Raw genomic sequence first — 22,257 nt, 5'->3', positions numbered from 1 at the left:
TTTTATTACGTCATGGCGAGATTATTGTGATTCTTTGTATATTCTTTGGGTGTATAGCTCCGTCGTCACTTCGTTGCCTATAGCAATGTGATTGCACTGGGGCCCCTGGGGTGGAGGCCATAGAGAGAGTGGGCCTTTGTAAGTGATTCAGCTTATCACCTTGGAAATATACCTGTGTTCAAAGATAAATGATTAAAAAAAATATATATATTATTAATTTCAAAATGGTGCCATTTGCTATATGTCCTCAAAAGGCATGGTTTACTTTTTTCTTTTTGTTTTTTTTAAATAGTCAGATATCTTAAACAAAATTATATGTTTTTTCTCTATACGCTATTAAATCTATAAATATACTATAAAAATTATTTAATTAAATGATTAATTTCTCACTTTCCTCTCAATGGAGTATGATTGATTTGAGCCTGACGCCTTTATTGACCTCATCCTCTGCTGTGCTGAAATGTGCTCTTTATCATTTTTATTATTTTCTTTTGTTCTTATTGCTGTTTGCTTCTGTATTCATCGGCTTTGTTTGGTCGACTACGGTTGTTTTAAAATGTGCTCTACATATAAAGTTTGACTTGTCTTCACTTGACTTTCCTAGGTGAGAAAAATGCACATGTTCTAAATATTGAGAGGGATGTGTCCCCTGCATCCGCCCCCCGAAGTCTACACCTATGGTGGCAATCACAGAAGAAGTTAACCATGTGTCGGTCTTGATTTCCTGGACAGTTCAGCAGGAAGTATGTTAAGTTACAGGCAGAAACATACTAACAATATAAATAAATAAAAGCACATTAATGGTGACATGTTTCCCCCCTGACCGATGAGGTTTAAAAGGCTTGATGTTTTTTTTCCTGTGGAATCATGAAAAATAACACTTGGGAAAGAAAAAAAAAAGTGAGAGTATTAATAATGTATTTCCAGCATGCATTCTGCATCATTATTCTACAATTTAAATGAGGGTTAAAGCTCACTGCTGTACTTGTACAAGAGCAATTGGACATTAAATATACAACAGTAGCATATTTTTCATCAGTGAAACTTTCATTACAACCATTTCGAATTTCAGTTCATGGTCACATAAGACAAATTTAACCCCTTCTGTCCAAGTTCTTGTAACACTGTGGATGACACTGTTGTGGTTTGTTAAACCCAGAAGAGAACAGAGTGACTGTACTCACAGACCCACAGCAGCTACTCTGGCCTCTTTGCAGCACCAAAACCCAAAAGCTGTGGCTGAATTTCAGGGGTTTGATTACACTGTTGCACTGTAGTATAAAGGTTGGTTGAAAACTAAGTATCTGATGTGGATTAGAGGGTGACACAGGAGTGGATTCTCAGTCCTGTCCCATCCCACCCCCACATATAAACACCTGTCCTGTTCCAGTCCCATGACAAAGTAAAAAATAAAAAATCCCATTTTATGCTAATCCCAAAAGAATGATTCCTGCCCCATCCTGTTCCCACATTGTGTTTTTATATAATAAAAATGGTGTTTGCTCATATTAGAATTAGTTTATTTTGAAAGACAAGACTAGGGCCGTTTAAAATCTGTTGGCGGGCCATGATAGGGCCCCAGGCAATCGCACTCAGGTGTGCACCAAAACAACCGGACCGAGACCTTATGAAAGGGTGGTCTCAGACTGGTTACAAACAAACTCTGGTGCGGTTCGTTTGTGGTGAGAACATCTTCCGACCTGGATGTGAACCAGCTGCAGTCACATGACACATGTTTGGGTTAAACATGAGCATGTTACAGTCCTGGAGGATTATTAATGTGCACCTTCTCCTGTACTGCCTTAATATGCACATTCAGCACATCCAATGCATCAAAACATTGTTTTCTAGTTGGAGCCGCGCCTCGTTTTCAAACTGTATGGTTTGACTAAAATGAACAATGACAGCAATATAGTCCATGATGAGCAGCGCTAAAATCAACCTGCGTAGTTGTCCCTCCATTGTGACATTAGAAAGTGTCACATTTATCTTGCAAGTGTACTCTTCTTCAACGTTTGCTTTACTTGCTGGATTTTTCCCACATGGAAATTCTGACCAATCAAGAGCAGCTTTCTCACACAAGGCATTTGATCTGCTCCGCTTGTAAATGCTGCCGTGACAACACGAACCAACTCTAAGCAATTATACAGCTTTGTAACAAAATTAGTCCCTGCTTCAGACCAAAGCAAGACAACTCCAGGTCTGTAAGCACCCTTAAAGACAATAATGTCTGTCTCCAATTATTATACAACTGGTGTGGACTGCAATATTATTAGTGGGGCGGTGGCACCCCTGGCCACCCCTTAGGGACACCACTGAATATCAGCTAACTTAAATAAATAGTAGCTTGCAATCATTTGTTTCTCAAAAATTGTTTATTTACCAATATTATAGTGACAGTCAACATTTACGTCTGTGTCTCTGTGCCAGAAAGAATGGCTGAATATTGATTTAATCTCAAATAGCTTAATGTAACATGCACCTCAAGGTCATGCACCACATCCACAAACTTAAAAAATGTTGTCTGTTATTCTCTAGTTTCAGATATGGGACCATTTAGTATTGTAGCTATAAGTTATTAATGTGAGCTGGTCTACATGTAGGCTATTGCAAAGTGGACAGAAAGGGTCGGTGTGCAGTTTGGGTGACGCTCATCTCTCTACCTCCGCCGTGAACATCCCTCTCCTCTGGACCAGAGTGCAACCTGCGTGATTTTAAAGCAAAATGGCGACAGTCTAAAATAGAGGGTGAAGACGAGAAACGGTGTCAAGTGCAAAGACAAAGTTGAGGACATGAGTCGTCGTCCTGAGGTAGGTGTTACAACCTGCTCTTCACTTTGATGTGCGCAGGGATACATTGTAACCAGGTACGGTCATTAGTCAGCGACGTGTCGTGGGTCTCTGTGGAGAAATAAAAACACTGCAGTGACCGGTCAGTGCAGAAGCTGCAGCTGAATCTCAACTCCAGCTGTTTCGCTTTGCTTCATGAAGACAGTGCTGTGTGTGTTTGTTGTTGAGCCTGTGGACAGAGCAGCTGGCTGACTGTCGCATAGCCTGTCAGAATGAAGTCCCAGCTACTACAAGCAGCTCTCTGCTACACAGCTAACTAGTTACAGTTTGTGTTAAAGGACAGTCAGTTTGTGGCAACTCGGGAAACAGCTGTTTATGTGAGCTAAGGTTGATTTTCACATTAATGATTTTTGAAGGATACACTGCAGAGCATGTGATGCAGAGCTGCATGGCTGCACAGGAAACTTCTCAGGTAATACACCGATCAGCCAAAGCATTCAAACCACTGACAGGTGAAGTGAATAACTGATTATTTTGTTCCAATGTATTGTTCTGCTGGGAAATCTTTGGTTCTGGCATTCATGTGGATACCACCTGACATGTTCCACCCACTCAGACACCGTTGCAGACTAAGTACCCCCCCTCATGGCAACAGTACTCCCCAATGGCCTGCGTGTCAAAAAGCTCAAGGTGTCGACCTGGGCCCATATTCACAAAGAATCCTAAGACTAAAAGTAGCTCTTAGTGATGTCATTCTAAGAAAAATCTTAGAAAAATCTTAGAAGACTGCATCATACCTAGCAACGGGGTCAACCACACCTCCTCACTAAGATGAAAGTTTCTGTCCCCTCCTTGCTCAGAGTTGCTCTCAGAAACTTCCTGAATCACTCTTAAGCTAAGATTCCTTGCTAGGAATATTTAGGCTAAGTTAGGAACTCTCTGAGAGGACTGTGAGAATCTTTGTGAATATGGACCCTGGCTTCTCAATTTCCCAGGTCCCAATCTGCTCAAGGATTCTTGTGATGTGCTGGTACCCCAGATGTACCCTTAAACCAAAGTGGGGCTTCCTTGGATGGGACTTGGCTCTGACCTGTGGAGGCATGGACACAGGATCTCTGGGAGTGTCCTGCGGTGTTGGCACCAGTGTGTTGGCAGCAGATCCATTTAGTCCAGTGGGTTGTGAGGTGAGTTAATGGCACGTGCCACAGATGCTCATTCAGATTGGGATCTGGGGAATTTGGAAGCCAGGGCCTGTATTCACAAAGATTCTCACAGTCCTCAGGGAGCTCCTAACTTAGCCTAAAAATTCCTAGCAAGGAATCTTAGCTTTAGAGTGATTCCGGAAGTTTCTGAGAGCAACTCTGAGCAAGGAGGGGACAGAAACTTTTATCCTAGTGAGGAGGTGTGGTTGACCCCGTTGCTAGGTATGACGCAGTCTTCTAAAAGCTGTGATTGGTTGTTACAAAAAGGAATAAAGAAAAGAAAAGAACAACAAATGCGCTCCTAGTAATGAATGGACAGTGAAATCAACCGATCATAGAACTTAGACTGTATTAAGAAATGTGTAATCGTGAAAATAATTTTATGTCATGATGATGAAACTCAGCAAAATTAAATTAATTGTTACACAGCTTCAAAATGTTTGAACATACCTCATTCACATGCCGATTATTATATTGATTTGCTTATTGTTATGTTTACTCGCCATGCTGGTAATTTTACTACTTAATCTGTTTGATATTAATGGTGGACGCAGACTCAGCTGTCAGCAATTACTGTGATTGCTGGCCTCCTTGTAAAAAGCAGTTTGATTTGGCAGAATGACCAAAACAATGAATGAAATGGAGAAAAAAAAAAGAACGAGAAAGCCGAACTAGACAGAAGAGCAGTGAAGTGATGAGTGCGAGAAGCGCTGGTACGCGCTGCAATCCAAAGCGGGCGTTATTGCGTTACTACGCTGTGTGGGAAAAGTAAGCTCATCCCTGATGAGGTTAACCACAAACATTATCCCTGCACAAGCCGGTAGCGTCTTATTAAATCACTGTTGTTCAATATACGAAGAATATCTCTCCTTCCTCTCTGTCTTTCCACCATCTTCTCTGTTTAAGACACTCTTAGGCTTCTTAAAAGTCCTCCTCCCTCCTCTTAACAGTTTTCACCTTAGGAGCTCTCTTAAGTCCTAAGATGGTTTGTGAATAACTTTTATCTTACCAAGGGAAAATTCTAAGAAAAATCTTAGAATTCGAGGAATTCTAAGATTTTTTCTTAGAATGATGTCACTAAGAGCTACTTTTAGTCTTAGGATTCTTTGTGAATGCGGGCCCAGGTTGACACTTTGAGGTCTTTGTCACATTCCTTGGGCCATTCCTGAGCCATGTTTGCAGTGTGGCATGGCGCATTATCCTGCTGGGGGGCCACTGCCATTGGGGAGTACTGTTGCTATGAGGGGAGGGTACTTAGTCTGCAACGGTGTTTGAGTGGGTGGAACATGTCAGGTGGTATCCACATGAATGCCAGAACCAAAGGTTTCCCAGCAGAACGATGCATTGGAATAAAATAATCAAAGTTATTCACTTCACCTGTCAGTGGTTTGAATGTTTTGGCTGATCGGTGTATAACTCTTCTCTCTCCGACTCTCAATAGCTCATTAGAAACACTCACTGATTGTGAGACTGCAATGTGTGGTTGTGGGAAATCACAAGACCCATATTATATGGAAGCTGTTAAAGGCCAAAAGTAATGCCAGTGGCCAGGGGCGGAATTTAGATTTTAAAGGAGACCTGTTATTGTTAGATGTCAATGATACATAGAGAAAGAAGATGTTTTGAAGTGGACAAAGACTCATAAAACAATGTGAGAACCGTAACATTCAATTCAATAACAGCATTACATGTTATTCAGAACATATTTACTGCTTTAGATTAGTTAGATATAACTGTAATTTCTAGGATACAGGGCTGTTTTACAAAACTTATGGGTGTATTAACTTCTTTTGCTGCTCTTGCTTATATATTCACCGGCCACTTTATTAGGTACACCTTGCTAGTACCAGGTTGGACCCCTATTGCCTTCAGATCTGCCTTAATTCTTGGTGTCACAGATTCAACAAGGTGCTGGAAACATTCCTGAGATTTTGGTCCATATTGACATGATGACATCACACAGTTGCTGCAGATTTGTCAGATGCACATCCATGATGTGAGTCTCCCGTTCCACCACATCCCAAAGGTGCTCTATTGGGCTGAGATCTGGTGACTGTGGAGGCCATTGGAGTACAGTGAACTCATTGTCATGTTCAAGAAACCAGTTTGAGATGATCTGAGCTTTGTGACATGGTGTGTTATCCTGCTGGAAGTAGCCATCAGAAGATGGGTACACTGTGGTCATAAAGGGATGGACATGGTCAGCAACAACACTCAGGTAGGCTGTGGTGTTTAAACCATGCTCAGTTGGTACTAAGAAAATCTCCCCCACACCATTACACCACCAGCAGCAGCCTGAACCGTTGATACAAGGCAGGATGGATCCATGCTTTCATGTTGTTTACACCAAATTCTGACCCTACCATCTGAATGTGGCAGCAGAAATCCAGACTCATCAGACCAGGCAACGTTTTTCCAATCTTCTATTGTCCAGTTTTGGTGAGCCTGTGTGAACTGTAGCCTCAGTTTCCTGTTGTTAGCTGACAGGAGTGGCACCTGGTGTAGTCTTCTGCTGCTGTAGCCCATCTGCTTCAAGGTTGGACGTGTTGTTGCTTCAGAGATGGTCTTCTGCACACCTTGGTTGTAACCAGTGGTTATTTGAGTTACTGTTGCCTTTCTATCATCTTGAACCAGTCTGGCCATTCTCCTCTGACCTCTGGCATCAACAAGGCATTTTCACCCAGAGAACTGCTGCTCACTGGATATTTTCTCTTTTTGGGACCATCCTCTGTAAACCCTAGAGATGATTGTGTGTGAAAATCCCAGTAAATACTCAGACCAACCCGTCTGGTACCAACAACCATGCCACATTCAAAGTCACTTAAATCACCTTTCTTCCCCATGCTGATGCTCAGTTTGAACTTCAGCAGGTCGTCTTGACTGTGTCTACATGCCTAAATGCATTGAGTTGCTGCCATGTGATTGGTAGCTATTTGTGTTAACAAGCAGATGAACAGGTGTACCTAATGAAGTAGCCGGTGAGTGTATATGTCTGCTTGGATTTTTGGTACAGATGAATTATTTTGCTTCTCTCTTAACCATAATCTAATCTATATATTCAGCCAGCCAACATAACAAACATAAGGCACCTTCCTTCTGTGTTTTTTTGCAATATGAGATTTTTATGAATTATTAAATAAAATAATCGACAGCAGAGATATCAAGCATGGTGGAAAAATAAGGAATTTTCCTCTTGTAGACAGCGAGCTGGTATCATACTCATATCCCTGTTATGTGCTCAGGAATGGAGGTTTTGTAAAATCAAAGTGTAGACCTACATAAGTGAGTCCATCGCTCCCTGCAGGTGTCTAAGGACGAGCTTACATGGCTATAGGAAGAAGTCAGTGGCAGCTTAACAGGCTAGTGAAGGTTTTACTGCATTAGTATACCACAGAGAGTAAAGGAGTCAACCACTCGACTAAATAAATCAGATGGCTGAGGCGTGTTATCCACAAATTGATTATCTGTCACTTGACAAGGTCAAATATTTTAACCAAGATGCCTCAAGTCCCTGAATGCTCAGCATAGCAAACAGTTATGTGTTCTCCGTCGGCCCGGCTGGCTGCTTACACAGCTTTAAATGAAGACACCTGGGACTACTTAAATGGGAGTACACTGGCCTGAATTAGCAGCTCAGCTGAGGAACAGCTGCAGAGATGAGATATTTTAGTAATCAGGTGGATCTACCAAGAACATTGAGGTCTGCAGGAATATATCAGAGGCGAGGAAATAAGGACGGCATGTTTTCACCGGCTGGATCACTACTGCGACTCATTAAATCGTCTGCATGAAATTAATAGCTCTCACAGTTGTTTCTCTTGGTGATGAACATATTGAGCTGTTCAGTTTTTCACTCGTATGACATGAAAATATGAATGCCAGTTCCCATTAGAGCCGCAACCAGAGATTATTTTCATCATCGTGTTAAATTGTCAGAAAATAGTGAAAAACGTCTGTCACAGTTTCCCAGAGACCAAGATTATTTCGGTAAGTGCTTGTTTTGTACCAACAACACTCCACAAGTCAGTTTACTGTTGCATGAAACACCAAATCCACACATATGAGAAGGTGGGAACAGAGATATTTTGGGTATTTTTGCTTAAAATATGATGTTATAAAAATAGTTGCAGATTAATTCATCTCATGATCTCTAGTTTCCATATCGTTTGCATTTTAAACCTTAAGGCATTTCTTTGGCAAAGAATGCTCATATTAAGGTTTAATTTGATGAGTAACCAGGACGTTATGAACACTGCTCATGAATAAAATTTTGAATTGATGGCAGCCTTGTATCAGGAGGTAGAAATGGTCTGATCCCTGGCTTCTCCAGCCGCATTTCAAAATATCTGTGGGCAAAATAGTGAACTCCAAATTGCTCCTAGTGGGTGTTTCATTGGTGTATAGGCTGAGAAGCAGGTGGCACCTTGTATGGTAGCCTCGGCCACCTGTGTGTGAATGGATGAATGTGACATGTAGTGTTAAAAGGGCTTTGAGTGGTCGGAAGACTAGAAAGGCACCATTCGAGTGCAGGTCCATGACATGTTTCAGATGTCTCCTACAGAAAAAAACAATGCATTACTTCTGTGTGGGTTCTGAGACACCTCACCTGTAGGGGTGCAGGGAAAAAGCAATGCAGCATAGTTTTGCCAAGTAACAATCTTTTATTGTTTACATCATTCATTTTTGCAAATACACATTTTTATACAACTTTTGGTACTAGAACACTAAAATCAATTGCTTTTTTAGTCCACTAGATGGTGCTGATGTTTTTTTTTCCTAGTGAGGTCAGCAAAGGTCTCAGTCAGCAGCATTTGGCAAGAAGTTCATGAAAACAACGATGGAGGCACCTGAGAAAGAAATCAGAAACGTGCTGTCAGCATTTAAATCAATCGTCTGGACTTATTATGGATTTTTTTAACACAGAAGGAAAGGAGGACTAAGATGTGACATGTGATTTGCAAGCAGTGTCATATAAGAATAAAATACTGGGGGAATACTACAAACATGAGGGCTCACCTCACCAGAGATAGCATTAGCCGCTGACGGCTAAGCTAATGCTAAACCTGCTATCAACCAGTCCTGCTTGACTGACAGGTAAACAGGCTGGACATATTCACTAAAATTAAATTTCTGAACCCATGGGCTATCGTCTGACGATGATTTAGCTTTATATCAGATTTTTTTCATGCCGCACCAGTGATAGCCGTAACTGGAGGCATTATTGTTTTTGGGTTGTCCGTCCATAGGTACCATTGTTGTGGCCGCGATATCTCAAGTACACTTCAAAGTTATTGAAATTTGGCACAAACTTTCACTTGGACTCAACGATGACCTGTTGGTGGTCATTCATCAAAGGTCAAGGTCACTGTGACCTTGTTTGTCTCATTCTTGTAAAAGGGACATTATAAATCTCCTTGAGGGGAGTTCTAATCTGTGAATCAAATTTCTACCTGCGCTGAATAAGATGATTAGAATTAGGTGGTTCTAGGTCAAAGGTCAAGATCAGTGTGACCTTGTCTGTCTCATTCTTGTAAATGGGATATTAGAAATAACTATATCGCAGGAATTCCTGCGTTAATTGTGACAAAACTTTACACAAATGTCTAATAGGATATAATGATGAAATGATGACGTTTGATATTCAAGAGGTCAACTTCATTGTGACATCATAATGCTCTACAGAAACACTTTTCTGGCCATTACTCAACGTCATATCTGAGGAACAGAAGGGGAGACATCTGGTCAGATACTGAATTGGTGACTCTGATCTTGAAACTGTGCTGATTGTATAGATCTTCTGTGCTGCCGGGGGGAAGATGTGTGTGAAGCGTCCATGTTTTCACAGACACGGATGTAAACTGTAAGAGAAACTTGACTGGTGCACAGAAGCAAACGACCATGAACCCCTCATCTGGTTATAGAGATTAGCCACGACGGACACACAGAAGAGGACGTCTAGGCCCAGATATCCGCCTGCTCCATCAGATCTCCCGAAACATTGGTCTTTGGTTACTGTCGTCGGACTGATGGCCAGTGGGTTCCAAGATTGATGAGAAAATAAAGCCACTGTCAAAAGAAACACAGGAGATGATTTCCTGTTCAATGATTCGATTAATCAACTAATCATTTCAGTACTAATCTGATTCTGCTAAAATCACATTTTCTTGTGGTCTTGTGTGGATGTATTTTTTAAGAAATGATGTTGTCAGCTTTCAGTTTTGGATCCCAAACCAGAGTCTGAATGTGGAGGGACAGACTCCCTGAGGCAGGCTCTGTCAGATGTGATCACCAAATCTTGCTGAAACCTGAAATGTTTTTTAAAGAAAGTCACACTGAGCTGTGTGGTGAGCAGCTTTTAGCTTTATTATTGCAATCAACTTTATCGGCCAAGTTTATGTTCATATACAAGGAATGTCACTCATTTTTTTGTTGCTCTCAATGCCCAGAAACGAAGTCAAGAACATTTTCTTTCTGTTTTCCTTAGGTATGTTTCCTGAGAGCCATGCGGTGGAATCAGTGCTTCATCATCGACTGGTAAGTACAAATTGACTGCTTCCTATTTTCCATTTCACCCTGTTAAACATTCTGCATAATTTCCGAGATGCACCTTCTCAAATTTGACAAACACAGTCGGTATTAGTAGAATATTGTGTCTTATTAGAGGTGCTATTATCAGCTCATGGTTTATGATTCAGGCATGAATCACAACAAGGTGACCTGCCGTGAAGCGACGACTTGTTTCAAGTAGCCACCAAACTGAAATGAAAGAATCTGAGCTCGAAATGAGTGTTGATTGCATTTTAATTGAAAAGCAAGAAATCGTGTGTTGCATGGAGTCTAATGTTCTTGTTAGTATTAACGTCATTATAATCACAATGGCAGAGCATAAACCAAAAATGTGACCGTCTCTGAAGAGGTGTTATTATTCAGAGGCACAGTTGTATGTCTTTGTACCGGCTTAACACCTGAAACTGTAGCTCAGATGTGTGAAATGCTCTGAAACTATAGCTGGGTGTGATTACCAGTCAAATTAAATCTGAGATGTCAGTAACATGTGTCAGTGCTTCCACTCCTACACTTGGCAGGTTGTAGGGAGTGACAAGCCGGCTGTTGATTATTCTCCGGTGTGAAACTGAATCACTGACACACAACTAGTGTTTACAGTACTCCAGTCTTTCTTTTAATTTTCTTAAAATGTGAGCCACCATTGTGAATTTTGATGTTAACATTGTCACCATCTTGGTCTAATCTTAAAATCGGTGGGTGGAGTGTTGCTAAGAGGTGTTATGAGGTTATTCACATTTTATTTACAAAAACATTTATTCAAAATACCGTCTGAATAGTTTACAGCCTTATTGTCTCATTGACAGCCTGGCAAAACACTGACTTTGCTTCCACAGAGACCTCTGTATAAAGTAATAGCCACGTAAGTATTTATTTTTAATCAGAACTCAATGACATTGGCCCTTTATACTAGGACCTTTTATTACAGGCTCTGCACTGCTTTATAGACATCACTTTTTTTAGAAGTCCCTCAACCAAGCAGTTGCAGCCGTATGAGATTTTCACAGTACAATAACCGTCTCAGAAAATATTGCTGTTTCGTAGTATCACTGTATTATTATTCTTATAAGTTACAATGACCCTTAAAGAGATAAAACAGAGGGATTTTTAAAAGTTGAATAAATGTTTTATTACTCGTGATTAATCGCATACATCAATGTTGGCTGTGAAAGTATTTTTAAAATTTAAGTTCAAATCCAATCCATTTTGTAATTGACTTAGTTAGTTAGTCACAGGTAGACATACTCAGTTTGCGTCTGAACGCCTGGTCGAGTGTGGCTTGATGAGGCTGGCTGCTAGCGCTAGCATTAGAGCCTGTGCTAGCTCGGACCTCTGGGTATACTGCTAAATGCTTCTCGTTGAGGTGATATTTCAGGCTTGAAGTTCTCAGATGGTGCGAAAATTCCTTACTGCAGAGAACAATGCTCCTACCAACAGTTCCATCTTGGCGTATTTGAAATCAAGCAGCATCGTCTTGTCTGCCTCCGTCATCACAAAGATACTGTGGCCTTCAATGACGCACCGGGTCAAAGTTAATGCGAAGAATTAGCGTTAATTTATTTTTTAACTTCTGATTCATGGTTTCTAAGTTAAGCCTATTTAAATTCCATTTATGTGAAAGAGACGGCAGCAGCACTGCAGTGAAACTGGACTGATGGTTCAGCACCACAGAGAGAAGAGATTCCGCATTGCCAGATCTTGTGAGTGTTGGCTGCCGAGCCAGAGACATGTCTCGTACAAGTACATTTTCTCCTGATTTGTCTGTCTGAAAAATGCCATTTTAGTGTCAGAATGTTCGGAAGATATGTGGCTTGTGAAAACTGGGTCCAATATTTACTATGGTGACTATATCGCGAAAGAACTGGTCCTAATCTGTACTCACGTTCATTTTTCCAGTTGGAATCAACAGACTCAGCTGCTGTTAGTCTCCTAAAGGGGCGGGGCAGTGTCGCAACCCAGATGACACAAATACAGGAAATGGATCTCAAGTGGGCTGTCTTGGTTTATCAGTTGTCCTAAAATCTGAGATTCTAATGTACTCCATGCAAGCTAGGTACGCTAGGTAAGCTTAGGTACGTCACCACGTCAACGGTGGACAGAATTCGACACTGGCAAAGAAACCTGAAATGTCCCGCGCAGTGTGCATAGGGAAAGACCTGACAGTAAACAAAGTAAGGTGTGCAGTTTTTGGATGTAACCCATGGATGCATTATAAGATCTGGATACCACCCCAAAATGGCACCTGTTCAGTCCAATAAGAATCGTGTGGTGCAAGGTTGCAGCCCAGTGACTATGTGCAGTACAGTTCCTCCTGCTGGCCCTGCCTGCAACTTCCTGCTCGTCTCATAGACTTTATAATGTGATGACATCATCCCTTTTCTGGCTCGAGGAAAGTTCTACAAATATGAAAGCTAATTGATCAAAAGTTTCACAATAGAAAGAGTCATAATTGACCTTGTTTGCAGTTTCATGTGTCTGGTCAACAGTTTAACAGACGTCTCCTTTATAATAGTAGTCGATGGGGAAAATGCTTTTGGGGATTTTTTTTCTGCAATACCGTGAGTTGCCACTGGGAAAAATTGGAAGCGACGCTGAGTGACATTCCTTGGGGCCTGATGTAAACTGGGCCCTGGAGCTACCTTCAGTTACCTCCCAAATAACCCTGGCATAGCAGGTATTATTTGATGTTTCACACCCATTAGTACACACCAACATAAACAAATAAAAGACGCTAACTGCATTTACCATTCTGATACGCCAACAGGCTCTTCGTCTGACTGAGGCTCAAACATGTAGCACTGAATCTATCCCATGTTTCCTTTAAGGCAAATTCTAGTCATCTTAATGTGCACCAGTCTAGCTGTAATCGTGCTGTGTCAGCACTGAAGAACACGGAAAGCAAAACCTACTGCAAGCAGCGGTCATGGGTCGGGTGGAGGCGGGATCCAGAATATCTCAATGAGGGAGAAAGATTAGATCTATGTGTGTACTGTATATATAAGTATATAAAACAAGGCGAAATGCTATGTGGACGAAGCTGTGGTTGGATTTCACTTTCACTTCGCTGTTTTCAAACAGCAGCCGACAATCACTGCACAGACGTTCAACTATTTTGATAATTGTCTTTTTTAAGCAAAAACGCCAAACATTTCCTCGTTCCAGCTCCTCAATTATGAATATCTGCTGCATGTCTTTTTCATATGTGATAGTAATCTGAGTATCTTTGGGTTGTGGACTGTTGGTTGGACGGAAAAAGGAAGTAGAAGATGTGACTTTTGGCTCCAGGAAATTGCGAGGGTCATTGTTCTATTTTGTGGCCATATTGATTCATCAAAAAAATACTTGTCCAATTAATTAATGATGAAAACAGCCATTAATTGCAGCCCTGTTTTTGCCTTCAGCTTATACAGTGAGGTTTAATTTCAATATAGTTTAACTGTCTGCATCCAGTTTGTAGCTGATATCATATTTTCCAGTCACAAATACTGCACATAGAATTCAAAGATACCAAAAACATTAGGTGCCATGCATGCTGTTTAAAATGTATGGCACTAAGTTTGGAGAATAAGAGATGGCATGTGACTCAACATCTTTATACATTTGAGCTTTTGGAGCCTTGAATTATTTGCTTGATCTAATAAAGTCAAATATTTTGGATCCATATGTTGCATGAGGGAGGATCACGTCTCAAGCAAAGTTATAATTCTAATTGGAACATTTTTCACTGCCTCGACTGTAACTCCAAGCCTCGTACTGAAATGTCTGCTCTCATACTTATTTGTCTTTTTCCTGCTTCCATTTCAGTTCACATTAGTGAACATGCGCGGCCGCTGCTGCAGTAGCAAACAGTACGGAGTTATGCGGAAGCTTTTTTTGGCTTTCTTAATTTGTGACGGCAGCTCTACTGAGAGAGAGATTCACAGAAAGATATTTTGGATGAATTTCCAGGGATCAGGGTTCATTCTGTGGTTCTGATTCTCTGACACATGATGCAGCCTGATTATATAAAACCCCCTCAAGCAAGCAGCCTCTGAAGCCAGTTTATGCCATGACAACATCCGAAGTTGGATTTGCATTCTTTTTAGATTTGAGTTTTGGATATTTTTCATGTTCACAAACTGTGAATTTGCATGTAAATTAAGTGGCACTCTGCTTCTAAAGAGCCATGGGAGTGACTTCTTCTCAGAGAGGAGAGGAGGTAGATTTCAGCTGCTTAAATCTACGGGGCCGGCAGGTGAGATTGCTTTGGTCCATCAAAGGCTGAATGAAGCTGCAAGTCATGAGCTGCAGATGTCCACAATCCAAGCGGCCGCTCAGCCTCTGCAGATCAAGCCTCCTATTATCCTGCTTCACTCAGGTTATGGAGCGTTTCCTCCACTAAGGGGCAGAATATGATCACTGATGCGCTCAGCTCCCGCTCAAAGGGATGATACACTGGAAAGCAGCTTCAGTTAAAGAGGCCTGTGTAATCACATTAGATTGAATAGGTGGTAATAAAAGGAATGACGGATGGACACAAACGATAGGTTATTATTTAAAAACTTTCAGCTATAGAAAAATATCATAATAACATGTTGTTATGTCTGAAGATTTACTGATGTGTAACAATAATAATGATAATATTTGATAATTAAAAATTTAAAAACACTAAATTGTCTAAACTTCTGATTATATCTAGATTACACGGCTGTTTTTTCATATACTTTAGGTCTGATCTGGATGCACCCGAGTCTACAAGATTGTCAAATCAGTATTTATCCCTCCGAACATCTCACAAGTCCAAACAACCTCTATCTTTGAGGGCTCGGATTAGCGAGCTTCCATTGTACAAGAGCTGTGAAGCAGCTAACCCTTCCTGTGATACCTATCTAAGGTTGAGCTCAGCACTTTCCTCATTAATTTCCCACTTATTCTCAGAGTTGGATGTGATATTTTAGAGATTTGAGCATGCGGGGCACAGGTTAGGCGCAATTATGCTGACGGAGGGCTTTTACAGCTGTGCTCGATGAATTCTGGAGTATAGGATTAGACATGTAGAAAGTTATATAGTGATTAACCTTCATTTGAGTCCCCTCGGTGATCTCCAGAAGGCAAATCCTCCTGCTGTCAGGTATATTTCTCCACCCTGATAAATGACCTTCAAAATGATAGATCGAGGCATTCCTTCTCCGTCTTATGCTTTTGAAGCATTTGTTTGCCCTTTCAGGTAGTTCAAATGTTTCCTTAAACTACACACCACTTCGATTTCTTTCAGCTGTGCGGCTGTATTGATTCAGAGGGAACTTAAAGGTCCCCTGTGTAGTTTTTGACCACTAGGGGTCGCTAAGGAGCACAGCACAACTCCACGAGGCACCTTTGACTTATCATTGTGGTATGTTTAGTAACCTTTAAAGGAAAGTATCAGTCACCACTTATCATGGCAAGGTGACAAAAGAGAAGGTGTGATAGTAAGTGATGGGAAACTTGTTTTCCGCATGAGTCGTGAAGTTTGTCTTGTGCCACTTTTTCTTGTTTTCAGCATGTTTACAGCGGCAGGTGCCATCTGTTGGTGTCACTTCATACTGGAAAGGATTGGGTGAACTGTATATTATTAATCATAAGCTGTAAAAGACGGTAAAAATATTCCAGCGGGGGAGATTATTTTAAGCATATTCACAAATTTGTAGATTATTAAGTCCTCAAAATCTTTTCTTTTTGTTTTAAACAAGTGAAAGTGGGGTCAGTGGGGTGAGATTTTCCATATTCATATTTTCAGCAAGTTTCCAGCTGCAGGTGCCATCTGTTGGTGATGTTTTGTACTGGGGAGGATTTGGTGCGCCATATAATTATTTAACAAATGTAACGATTGAAACTACTGGAAAAAAATGAATAAATAAAATTTTAAAAAATATATATATACATTTTAAAGCAGTGGTTCCCGACTGGTCCAACTCCGGGGTCCAGATTTCTCATTTGTTATTAATTCAAGGTCCACACAGTTTATTGTGTTTTACTTTGTATTTTACACTGTAAGGCGACCTTGAATGCCATGAAAGGCGCCCAGAAAAAAAAGTTGTTATTATTATTGTTATTATTATTATTATTATTATTATTATTATTATTACATTCAGCGTCATTCTTGCGTTTGACATCGTTGAGCTTGTTTGCTGTCTCTATTAAGCAGCTGTCTGTTCGTCACTCACTCTATAGCAGGAAACGGCACTTCAAAATAAAAGCTCTGTGCAAGAAATTCACAGTACTTAAAAATACAGTGTGTTTTAAGTGTGAGTCACTCATTCAGAATGGACCTGCAACCCACATTTGGACCCCAAACCACCAATTGGGAACCACCCTGTGGGATTCTGTTGATCGGTTTGTAGTTTAAGGGCAAAATTGACCCCTGCATAAATTGAGTTATTAGTTATTATTATTTTACAATGCTGTATGATAGTAGTTGTGACCTAATCTATACAGGATCAGATGTTTGTTTAGATACAAGAAAACCAGAAATGGGTTTAGGTGCTGCAAAAACAAACAAACCAACAAAAAAATTCTCCATCTTTACAAGGAATTTGTTTATTAATATTACCTAAAAATCCTTTTTTTTCATACAAGTAAACGTCTCCCAGGTGACGTGAAATTTTTTTAAAAACAAATTCACTTGTTTCGTGGACTAAAATTCTTAGTAAGTGTCTGGAAATTTGTTTATCTTGCGCCATTTTTTTTGTATTTTCAGTAAGTTTTAATGTCAGCAGGTGCCATCTGTTGGTGATACTTGGTACTGGAGAGGATTTGGTGCACTGTTTATATTACAGTGATGCTTAAACCAATGTAATGACTGAAACTAGTGCAAAAAAAGTATGTTATACATATGTTGAAATAAACAGATTTTTCTGCGGAAGTTTGTAGTTTAAGGGAAAAATCAATCTCAAAAAAATGTATTGTTGTTTTTTTTTTTTTTAGCTTGCACTGCTGTGTGAATGTAGTGACTTGATTTTTAAAGGATCAGATGTTTTAGATACAAGAAAACCTGAAGTGCATTCAGGCATGGCAAAAAAAAAAGTCATTTTACAGATTAATAACTCCTCAAAATCGAAAATAAATAATAAGTAAAATTATCTTCAGCACGTTTCCAGCTGCAGGTGCCATCTGTTGGTAATATTTGGTACTGGGGAGGATTTGGGCTGCTGTATATATATTACAGCAATGCTTTAACAAATGAAACAATGGAAACCAATGCAACCGATTTTTTTGTGGGACTCCATTTATCAGTTTGTAGTTTAAGGGGAATATAACCCCTGCAAATTTGAATTGTTTTTATTAGCTTACTGCTGAGTGAACGTAGTTGGGACTTTATCTAAAGGTCAGATGTTTCTTTAGATACAAGAAAACCAGAAGTGCCGACCAAATCTATATCTTAAAAAGACGTTTTGGATATGAATAATTCCAGAAAAAAAAACTTTTTTTAAACAAGTAAATATAAGTAAATATATCTGCCAGTGGGGTGAGATTATCTGAACCAGATTTCTACACTAATTTTGCGTTAGCTAGCCATGCATGTTACTAATTTCAAACAAGATTTCTGCACCAGAATCAAGGAAACAACACCCGATTTCAAAGTTCTTGTAACAACCTTTTTTTGTATGGAAATAATGTTCCCCCCGTTAACTGATTTTCTCACTCATTTGAGGAAAATACAGTTTTGGGGGCGGGGATTTTCACTGTGTGTTTGAACATGTTGGCGTGCGGGTTTGTTTTTAATTTAGTGTCAGCAGCTGCAATGAAATGCCGTCGTCATCCCGGTGAACTAAGTGTTCTTTCCTAACGAGAAACTGAGAAAAAAACCCTGCAGATCTGCTAATGATAAAGAGAAGAAAAAGTAATGAAACCTCAAATGTCACACTTGTTAAGCACCATTTAATCAATTAAATATATTGATGCCATAATTTTCTAGTTATTATGCAAAGATATTTAACACTATTATGTTTTAAATTTATATTATTTCATGTCACGACATTCTAATCATCTGTAATCCTTTTCTCTCAAACGCAGCACGACTGATGAAGCTCCTTCTATCTCATGCCATCTTGTTTTGTGGTGCGTTTGTACCTCGACGCCGCAGAAAGCAGGCTTTCACAACAATGGCGGTTCCCTCCCTCGCCCCCTCCAAGAAAGGACATTTTTGAGCCTCTTTGATTTGGCCCGATTTGTTTTGATGTGAGGAGTGAGTGGTTTTTAAAATCTCCTTAACTCCGCAGGCCTGGCCCAGCCTCCCACAGGGCTAATGACCGTAGCCTGGCCCGTGTTGAATAATACAGACGCTTGCGAGGTGGAAGTGGGGAGGAGGGCAGAGGGGTTAGACATGGGCCCTCCTCCTACAGTACACCTCCATTGATAAGATTGTATTAATTGGTATGAATAGAGAGGGTTTTCTCCCTCTCCTTGTATACATTTACCATTATACTCATTAGCTTCCCGTTGCCTCCCAGCGAGTTTCTCCTTCACATCCCCCCGGGTCTCCTGGGAGGCAATTTGCATCTCTCCATGGTGTCCCTCTGGGGTTATTGAGGAAATATTAGCCCCTTTTCTTCTGTGGCCGACCCTTTGATTTATTTGGAGCTGGGGCTGATAGAGTGGCACTCACATGTTAATGACTGGCGCTGATACAGGCCCCTGGTGCAAGACGACTCATTGATCCGGGTTGAAAAGGTACAATTGACAAGCAGCACTGAATAATCGTCTTACATGCGTCTGTGTGTCTATGTGTGTGTGTGTGTGTGTGTGTGGACCTTGGGAAATGACAAGGGAATCCCACTGCTGTCAAGGCTACTGCGCTCAAGCTGTCCACTTTTCCTGAAAGAGTTAGATAAATAGGCTTTTGTTGGCCTCTGAATTCCTCGTGACTTTTTGACAGCCACAGTTTTGGCATTTTCTCTTCAGAGGCTCGCTGCTTCTTTTGTTCACCACAGGCTCTGCTATTCATGTCGTCGCTTTGACCCCGTGTGATCATGGCGGTGCTTATTTTAGCCACTTCTCGCTCCCTGAACCCAATCAGAGGCTGCCAGCGACACACTTGATCCAGTTACTGTTTGGTTACTGCAAGTTGTTTGTCCTGGTCTAATAATAGAATTCAAGGTGACTACTGAGGACTCACTTTTGGTGCCATTACGAGGCCCCTGCTCCCCGTGTTCCCCTCCCCTCCCATCCCTGCTGCGGTACACGCATATTATGTTTTAAAGAAAGATAATGAGAGATTTCATCCTAATACCTGCGATACTTGACATGCCTCCGAATTTAAGCTCACTGATGTCTGCTCAGCAGTGTGGAGCCTGTCCTCAATTTGGAGAGCAGTTTGACACCGACTCCCTTTCATCTGAATGGTCACATGTCTACAGCAAAGCGGCAGCAACAAAGTTTGATATTTCATTTTTTTCCCCCCATCTCAACTGAAGAGGGAAGCATGTGAGCGTGCCTAATCATAGCAACAACTCCTGCCTTGCTTCGTATTTGTATACTTTCAGTTATATGGTAATAATAACATTTAATAAAAGTCAACATCCTAACTGCCACTAAACCAAAATACCCACCGCTGCATTCGCTGCATCTTCTCTGCATACTTATAACAGATTAGAGGTTATGTATACCAATTGCGCAGCTCATGCATATTGTTATGAAGGAGAAATGCAAGAAATGGAAATGTGCCATTTCAACGAGCCGGCACAGCTTGCCAAAAGTGGGCAAGTGGGTAGTGCTTGTGGTGATGGTCGGGTTTGTTTTCCTCTCAGTGTTGGGAGATGAGAAGTCATGTATCTAAACAGAGCAGATATGATGTTTATGAGAGCCATCTGCTTGGCAGCCCTCCTGTGCCCACTGCCCTCCTCAACGTGAGAGCAGCCTCATTAAAACGGTCACATGCCTGAGAAATTTCTAACTGCTGTTTTTTTTCCCCCTTCTTCTTCTTCCCCCCTTTAAAAGGAGTAGAGTTTAAAACTAACAAAGCCTTGGGAAATCCCCATCAGACATCCCTCCCTTAATCCATTTAATTTTGAAAGGTATTGTTTAAAGCTTTAAAGTTTATATCGTTTAATCCCCCTCCAACACTACGGGCAGCAAATGAGGCCGTGTCAGCAGCTTGAACAGATATAATCTACTCCACACAACAGAAAATCCTCCTTCAAGACAAGGTTGCATGGGTTTCCTGTGAACTCGCTGTTTGATGTTTCTACCTGCTATTGAACATGACTTCTGTCTTAACCCAACTGTCACTCGCTCCCTGTCCCCTTTTATCACTCCGAATGTTCTCGCTTCACCTTTTTTCATCAGTAAATCTACCATCACAGCCATTTCACTCATTCCCCTTTTTAATGGGGAGGCGTGGGGGGGGGGGGGGCAGGGAAAAGTTTGTTGTGGACAGGTTCAAGATATCTTTTGCTAGTGCTGAACCCTCGGACAAAGAACAGGGTTGTTTTTTTGGTTTGTGAGATTCTGTCTCACGTGGTTAAAAGCACTACAGTCACCAGTTTAACCCTTCACCTGCTCCATATTTCTTTTTTATGCGTATACCATCTACCAATCTCTGAACCCATCGGTTATCTGTGTGACAACAATTTAGCCTCTGGGAGCAACATCCATATTCAGGCCAAGTATTTCTCTTCTGAGTGCAGATACATTTTTTAAAAAACCTAATAAAATGCCAAATAGTTGTAGTCGATATATACCGAGATTGCATTTCAGCCGATGTATTCCACCTCTTTAGCTCTTCACAAGGTGTGTTTACCTGCATGCAACCAAAGCCCACTCAAATGTGATTGATCAATACTACACTTGGACAACAAACGGAAACCAGAACGTTTCTGATACCAAGATCTTATCCTGTTGCCTACAGATTCTGCATTCATATGCAGATATTTATTTACTGAAATTAACCTCCTACAGAGTATCTAGTACTTTGTTTTCTATAGCCTACTTTGTAACATTTTATTAGTTAAAGCTAGGAATGCATGATAATGTCGGCACATCATCGGTATGGGCTGATATTGGAAGAGACTTGATGATCACTAAAATTTGGTAGGGAAAAAAATGGATATACCGATAATGGTATTGGTTATCTGTCTAATGAGTTGTTATATATCAGCATATCGGATGTCGGCAAAAAAAAAAAAATCCAGTATTGTGCATCTTTAGTTAAAGCAATATAGTTTTACTTGTGATAAGCTTAGCCAAGCCAAAAGACTAGAAATAGACAAACAGCTGTACGCAGCGCTTTCCCCAGAATTAAAATCTATGTGTGCCGGTGGGTGACGATAGGGGCGGCGCTGAGGGGGTGACGTATTAGCGGCAAACTTTTTTCACGTGTATGTGTCCTTTTGCGATCATTCTTTGTCCCCTTTCTGAACTCGGGTTTTTTATGGATTTGCAAATGCAGCAGAGGCAGAACTCCCCATTACTTGAAGCATTTTGATGAGTTTGAGTTGCGGGTTGGAGAATTGCTCAGTCAGTTAGATTATCACAAGGTGTCACTGAATGAGCTGTAGAACTGCTGATAGCTGGATTTTGTTGTATTTGGACGGACCATGCTTGCTGGTTCCACCCCTGCCTTCAGTCTTGAAGTCACTGCAAAATAGCTGGCTCCTGGCTCTACCTTTATAGAAGTTAGAGAGCTTGAGTTCAGAGGTCATGTGCAGGCTAGCCCATTTTCATTTCTGTAACTCCATGTAACCTTT

The 22,257-nt window shown here is 40.8% G+C and overlaps 1 protein-coding gene across 1 annotated transcript in view; it reads left to right on the top strand.

The window, feature by feature from the left end:
• Positions 1-2,610: 2,610 nt before the first annotated feature.
• The window catches only part of znf644b (zinc finger protein 644b), a 43,660-nt gene continuing 24,013 nt past the window's right edge, over positions 2,611-22,257 (top strand). The window contains exons 1-2 of the mRNA XM_049588995.1: positions 2,611-2,810; positions 10,476-10,525. The gene's annotated coding sequence lies outside the window, so the exon portion shown is untranslated. The remainder of the gene's footprint in view (positions 2,811-10,475; positions 10,526-22,257) is intronic.

The sequence above is a fragment of the Epinephelus fuscoguttatus genome, linkage group LG10 (genome assembly GCF_011397635.1).
Source record: "Epinephelus fuscoguttatus linkage group LG10, E.fuscoguttatus.final_Chr_v1".
Classification (NCBI taxonomy): Eukaryota; Metazoa; Chordata; class Actinopteri; order Perciformes; family Serranidae; genus Epinephelus; species Epinephelus fuscoguttatus.
This window is presented reverse-complemented; position numbering and strand designations above follow the sequence as displayed.